Source organism: Ammodytes marinus, assembly GCF_949987685.1.
Source record: "Ammodytes marinus genome assembly, chromosome: 6".
Taxonomy (NCBI): Eukaryota; Metazoa; Chordata; class Actinopteri; order Uranoscopiformes; family Ammodytidae; genus Ammodytes; species Ammodytes marinus.
In genome coordinates this window covers 2168281-2175780 of record NC_137235.1, presented here as the reverse complement: position 1 = coordinate 2175780, position 7500 = coordinate 2168281, and the positions used below count along the sequence as shown (strand labels likewise).

The 7500-nt window shown below is 39.2% G+C and overlaps 1 protein-coding gene across 1 annotated transcript in view; it reads right to left on the bottom strand.

The window, feature by feature from the left end:
• Positions 1 to 7500, bottom strand: part of LOC307252235 (voltage-dependent T-type calcium channel subunit alpha-1I-like) — a gene marked incomplete at its 3' end in the record, with an annotated part of 182404 nt that overhangs the window by 122217 nt on the left and 52687 nt on the right. The gene's annotated exons all lie outside the window — the stretch shown is intronic.

Genomic DNA, 7500 nt, shown 5'->3' with positions numbered 1-7500 from the left:
TCTGTTCAGTGTGTGTGTGTGTGTGTGTGTTCAGTGTGTGTGTGTGTGTGTGTGTGTGTGTGTCTCCCACTGCTTGGAGATTGAATTCCCCCTGAGATGATCTATGTGGTAAATCGTCTTTAATAAAAAGAGAAAATTGCTTTTTTTATTTATCCAACAAAAACAGACAGATAAAATAACCGTCTTGTGGCAGCTAGTGCATGTATGTATTTGGTATAGATGAACTGACCATTTCATAATGATAATGGGCCTTTACTGCTGTTTAAATACAGCCTAGGCTCTGTAAACAGGTATGCAAAACAACCCTGCGTTCCAAATCACATACTTTTTCTTCCTACTACACTACATACTAAAGTACAGAAGAGTTTTAGTCTTTTTACTACACTACATACTAAAGTACAGAAGAGCTTTAGGGCCACAGACAGGAGAGAGAAAAAAATCAGATATGGAAGATTTTTTTTCATTATGTCGAGAAGTGTCGAGAATAAAGACGAATACTCCAAAAAGCTATTGGAGTTAGTGGGGCATTTATGTTTTTTCAGCATACTACATTTGACGTGCATGTATTGGGACATCCTAAATCTTTTTCTGGCATACTAAATAGTAGGGAAGTATGGGGATTGGAATGCTGGGACAGTTCAACATGCCTGTTTACAAAGTCTATAGGCTGCATTTGCTTTTACACTGGATGTATTTTCAGTGCCGATTGTGAGGAGATAGTGTATTCCCTGCGTTCCAATCCCCATACTTTCCTACTATTTAGTATGCCAGAAAAAAAGATTTAGGGTGTCCTAATAAATGCAAGTCAAGGGTAGTATGCTGACAATAGATACAGTAAATGCCCCACTAACTCCAATAGCATTTTGCAGTATTCATCTTTATTCTCGACATTTCTCGACATAATGAGAAACAAAATACTTCCTTATCTGATTTTTTTTCTCTCTCCTGTGGCCCTAAAACTCTTCTGTACTTTAGTATGTAGTGTAGTAAAAAGACTAAAACTCTTCAGTACTTTAGTATGTAGTGTAGTAAAAAGAAAGAGTATGTGAATTGGAACGCAGGGATTCGCTGATTTTGACAAAAAAGTGATGACTGCTGAAATGGTTTAATCATATCTTCTTTCTCTCCTTTTCCTCCTCCTCTTATCCACTCTTCTATCCCTCCTTTCTCTCTCTCTATCCCTCCTTTCTCTCTCAGTATATCATTTCATTTCATTTCATCCAAAGACTCCCTGCGTCCCCTGCACTGCGCTCTATCTATCATCATAATAACCTGTTCATCTGGGTCCCATCATGTCTCTCTCTCTCTCTCTCTCTCTCTCTCTCTCTCTCTCTCTCTCTCTCTCTCTATCTCTCTCTCTCCCTCTCTCTCTCTCTATATCTCTCTCTCATCCCTCACTTCCAGTCTTCAGTCTTCACTCATCCTTTATGGAGCGTCATAATCCCCTGTTCCCTCTCTCATTTATCTCTCTTTCTTTCTGTCTCTTTTCCATGCCTCCTCATCTGCTTTTTCTACTGTTTAATCCATTCTTAAAGCTATAGTGTGTAACTTTTTTTTAATAAATGAATGTTGGTTAAATTCAAGCCATCGCCAAACAAGTTGACACAAAGTTGATTAAGCCCTATCAGCTCCACAACACTCTCTCTGTATTTCTCAGTATGGCAGCGTTTACAAACTAGTGTTCCCCCCCTGACACTGGTGCAGGAGCTCAGAAAAATCCCAAGAAGAGCCCAAGAAATGAATGAATGAATGAATACTTTATTCCGGACTCAAAGTTCCATATAAAAAGACAATACAAATACATGACAACACAAATTAAAATACATACAAGCATCGATTCCAATGTTTCCACAGCCCAGAGGAGAACCTTGTATCACTCTGTTTAGTGTCAGTGAGTGCAGTTATTACTTTGTTTTTTGACTCTAAAAGTCGACACATAAATTTAAACATTAAATTCCTCAACACAGCATGAAAGGTGGGGACATTACTAGTCACAAACAAGGAGCTAGCACTTGTCCATCTAGGAAGCTTAAGGAGGATCCTAAACGCATCGTTATACGCTACCTGTAACTTTTTCAGTTTTGCTGTTCTATATTTACACCAGAGGTGAGCTGTGTAAAATGGGGTACAGTAGGCTCTGAAGAGACTAACTTTAACATCATCAGTGCACATATGAAATTTGCGTGCCAAAATATTGGCCTGAGCATAAAGCTTACAGCACTGGCGCTGGACATCATCATCATCACATAGATCATCAGTGATGATGTGACCTAAATACCGTACCTTACTAACCTCCTCTAGAGTACGGTCAGACAGTAAGAATGAAGGAAACGTTTGCTTTTGATCCTCCTTAGTTTTAGCAATCATAATAACGCTCTTCTTAGGATTGAACTTGATGTCATATTGAACTCCGTAGCTAGAGCACACTTTAAGCAGTTGCTGTAACCCAGCACTATATGGAGACATGATGACCAAATCATCAGCGTAAATGAGGTGGTTGATAAGACTGTCTCCCACCATACAACCAGTCTTACATCCGTTAAGCTTCTTAGAAAGATCATCCATATACACATTGAAGAAGACAGGTGACAAGATGCCACCCTGTCTCACCCCATTGGTGACTTGAAAGGGTGCAGATAAACTACTGCCCCATCTAATTTGCATGGTTTGTTGTGTGTACCAGAACTGCAAAATCCTTATCAGGTAAGGTGGAACTCCTCGCTCTTGTAGTTTGGCAAACATCTTACCATGGTTAATCCTATCAAAGGCTTTTGATGCATCTAAGAAGCACATAAACATAAATGTTTCAGTTGTTGATTCTACTGCTAAGAAAAAAAAAACCTGGACGTACAGCAGAAGGTATAAAATCCATGTGCCATCACTGAAGGCTTTACCTCATGTAGATGCACCGAAAGTGTTGCTGTAATTACTCAGAATTACTCATGGGGGACGACATGAGTTACACACTATATCTTTAACATTTAATCTAATGCAAATGTTTTAAGGTGTTAATTAATGCAAAGCAGACAATGCATAAAAACAGAAGTAATTCAGTTATTTAGAGACTACAGGATAGAGGGTAATGCAACAATATTTCAACCAATATAAATACATATGGATATGATATTATATATATTATATATTATATATATATATTTTTTTTTTTGGTAAAATGTTTTAATTCTTTTATTTAAATGTTGTATTTTTATCCATGTTTTAAATGTGTTCCTTTTTTTTGTATTTGTATTCTTTATTTGATTTTAACCCTGTGAAGCACCTTGAGTGGCCCTGTGCCTGAAATGTGCTTTATAAATAAAATTGCCTTGCCTTGCCTATAAAGCAGTAGGATGGATAAAATCATAGTTTCTGACTTGGTTATTATAACCATGGTGAAGTGGAATTGTTTCTTCACTCCAGGTATAATTGTTATGTTTCTATGCATGCCTGTTCAAACAGCATAATTATGCTTTGTGTAAAGGACATGCCAAATATAGAAATGAAAGCACACATAAAGTATCGCTGTAACCAATCCAACTGCACATGCTTTTGAAGAAGTGGAAAAAAATAATATGTGTCCCTGTATATTGTGTGTGTGTGTGTGTGTGTGTGTGTGTGTGTGTGTGTGTGTGTGTGTGTGTGTGTGTGTGTGTGCGTGCGTGCGTGCGTGTGTGTGTGTGTGTGTGTGAGTCTCGGATAGTCTATGTTGCAGATTCATGAGCGGTGTGGGAGGTTTGGCAATTACACTTATAAAGGAAAGCCACAACAACATTAACTTCAAGCGCCGACATTTCTCGGACTCGGAGTAGCACTCGTAGTTTCTCAGAAATGATTGCCTGTCGGGCTCAATTTAGACACAAAACGCACAGTGGCAACTACAAGAGAGCTCTGATTGTTCTCACCAAGAAGCAGAGAGCGACATAGGCTAAGTAGCGTAGAAAAAAAAAATGATTTTAGCGGAACTCAAAACACTCAAAACACTTCAAAACGTCTAGGCAGCGATTGAGTGATTGATTGTGGGTTATGTGGAAGTTTTGTCAAAATATGGAAAAGCACAGGGGGGAAGAAATGACTTTGATTTGTAGACTTGAATGGATTGAATTTGAATTTGTTTCCACAGCTGGATATAGAAGTATGTCTACAACCAGCTATTATGACAATAAGGGGAGTGAACGTTTCCCCACAACCTTTATTGGTGAAATGTTTCATGCTGTGTGCAAATTATCCATCTTTTGAATAAGTACAAATTGATCGGGCCGCTCCGGTGGCGTAGTGGATAGATTGCGTACCATATTGGCTCTGGCCTTCGTTTTAGTGGTCGCGGGTTCAAATCCGACCTGTGGACCTTTACTGCATGTCATCCCCCCTCTCTCTCTCTCTCTCTCTCTCTCTCTCTCTCTCTCTCTCTCTCTCTCTCTCTCTCTCTCTCTCTCTCTCTCTGTGTCTCCCCAGTTCAACTCTGTACTGTCTAATAAAGCTTGAAAATGCCCAAAAAATATTCTTAAAAAAACACACACAAATTGATCAGGCACAACTGAACCTAGGACAGCCATGGGATAACTCTGCCAGTCATATTTGTGTCCACTTGTGTTTGGTTTGGTTTCAAGTGGCCCATGTGCTCCAGAATTTATTTTATTCATCTTGTCACTTTGTCACTAACAACACCAGAAGGGCATTTACGACCAAGATGGACTCAGTTTTGTGATCCATTAAATGCAGATTTTTCACTGACATTTTTACTAGGAATCATTAAAAGAGTTAATACCGTGCCATTAAAACATAATGAGAAACATCATCTCAATGGCCTTCTTTATGGGATGACTGGAACAGTTTAGGGACCAGTATACTTGGGGCCAATTTGATTCATCATTATGACTGTTTTTCCCATTTCTGTGTGTGTGTGTGTGTGTGTGTGTGTGAGTGTGTGAGTGTGTGAGTGTGTGTGTGTGTGTGTGTGTGTGTGTGTGTGAGTGAGTGAGTGAGTGAGTGAGTGAGTGAGTGAGTGAGTGAGTGAGTGAGTGAGTGAGTGAGTGAGTGAGTGAGTGAGTGAGTGAGTGAGTGAGTGAGTGAGTGAGTGTGTGTGTGTGTGTGTGTGTGTGTGTGTGTGTGTGTGTGTGTGTGTGTGTGTGTGTGTGTGTGTGTGTGTGTGTGTGTGTGTGTGTGTGTGTGTGTGTGTGTGTGTGTGTGTGTGTGTGTGGTGAGTGAGTGAGTGAGTGAGTGAGTGAGTGTGTGTGTGTGTGTGTGTGTGTGTGTGTGTGTGTGTGTGTGTGTGTGTGTGTGTGTGTGTGTGTGTGTGTGTGTGTGTGTGTGTGTGTGTGTGTGAGTGAGTGAGTGAGTGAGTGAGTGAGTGAGTGTGTGTGTGTGTGTGTGTGTGTGTGTGTGTGTGTGTGTGTGTGTGTGTGTGTGTGTGTGTGTGTGTGTGTGAGTGAGTGAGTGTAAACTAAAATTGTCGAAACAGAACTATTATACTACTGAAATAAATCCTCTGAAAACTTGATATCTGCTTCAAATTTGAATCATTTATTTTACGGCACTCTAGATGCACATTTATATTCTTCTGTCTTTGTCCCATCTGTCTTTATCTTATAATAGCTTATAGTTAACACTCTTTTTCCTTTGACGGGTTTTAATGTATTATGGATTTTGTAATTGGAGTGCCGAGTGGCTACTGTGCATGCCATATAACCATAATGTCACACCCCCTCTTTTTCCCCATATTGACTATGTTCCTTTAAACTTTCTCAATCTAATAAAAGGCAAAAATACTCCCCCTCTCAAAAACAGCACATTTTCATTTCCTAGCGTTGTTCCTGGTGATTGCTTTTAAGGTTAATTATATTGTAAAATTGTTGTTCTTTTATTATTATTTTTTTCTAGCATGTATGTTTGCTACTGGATGTCTGACTTTCCTTCAGAATCAAAAAAGTAATTATCTGTCTGTCTGTCTGTCTGTCTGTCTATCCATCCATCCATCCATCCATCGCTACTGGATGTCTAACTTTCCTTCGGGATCAAAACGTTATTATCTATCTATCTATCTATCTATCTATCTATCTATCTATCTATCTATCTATCTATCTATCTATCTATCTATCTATCTATCTATCTATCTATCTATCTATCCGTCCGTCCATCTATCCATCCATCCATCCATCCATCCATCCATCCATCCATCCATCCATCTATCCATCCATTTGTGTTTCAGCACCTCGGCCAGCGACCAAATCCCCAGTCTGTTCTGGCTGTGAGCTCTCCATGGTGCTGAATCAGAGCCACAGACACACAGACAGACTCATATGAATGAACAGTTTGTCTAGAAAAAAAATTTGTAAAACCGTTTTAGTAGAGTCTACGACCCTTTCTGTTTCTAGGAGTAGGGACTGTAACTAAGCTTGATATAGAATTATGTCTACAACCAGCTATTATGACAACAAGGGGAGTGAATGTTTATAAAAACGTCTAAAGGCTTTTGCACACCGGGCGCGACGCGAATAAACGCAACGTAAAAGCGAATGTTTTGAAATGTGAATTTTGTCGCGTCTCACTTTAAGAAGCGACGTCCCGGAAAAATCTAACTCAGTTCTAAAAAATTAAAAACGCAAATTTGCGATGCGAAATGACGGCGCTGGTGTGGAAGCTTGTATCGACTCTGTATAGGTTCATTAATTAACGGATTAATCGCACAAATAAAACATGCCCGATGTGCAAAGGCCTTAAGAGGTTTTCACGGGGGGCAATTTTACCATGTACACGTTTAATAGCCAGGCACACATGCACTAGCCTGGCACCGCCCGCCTATGTACTTTTGTTCAATTTGTCATTTCCCTTCAGTAGTCAGTCTGGGCCCGCTGTATATTCTTAGGTTTTCTCTGCCAGATTGTTGGCGGTCCAATCAGCGAACATAGGGTTTGAGATATAAAAAAAAAAAGATTGTAAGGATTTTTGGATGATGTGTCAGTGTTGACACCAGCTTTCTGTCAAACTCGGAAATGAAAAGCAAACACAAGGCCGCCAAGTTTGTTGGACTGCTGTTGATATATGTTTGTGTCTCGACCTTTTACTGCCATTTATAGTATTTATTAACTCATATTGTATTGTGAGACTGGGAACTGGGAACTCACTTGCCAATCTTTGGATGAATAAAGTTTTTTTTTTCTGATTCTGATTCTGAATTGTGTGTAAGCAGCCCATGTTGCTTGTGGCTCGGAAGGTGATTTCTGCCAATACCCATTAAGAAACCCAACAGCGGGTTTTGCAATAGCATATACATAATTATTTATATGTATATGTACATTATTATATTTTTGTATCGTTTATACTGAGATGTTAATAACATAATACTATCTATCCAGGCTTAATTGATCCGTTAAGGGGTAGGACTAGATACAAATTGTTTTACTTCCTCCTACCCCCTTTCGAGCATGTGGAAAGTGTGTCTGTTTTTAATTTTTTTTATTTATTATTTATTAATCTACTACTATTTTAACTTTGTTTTTTATTGCT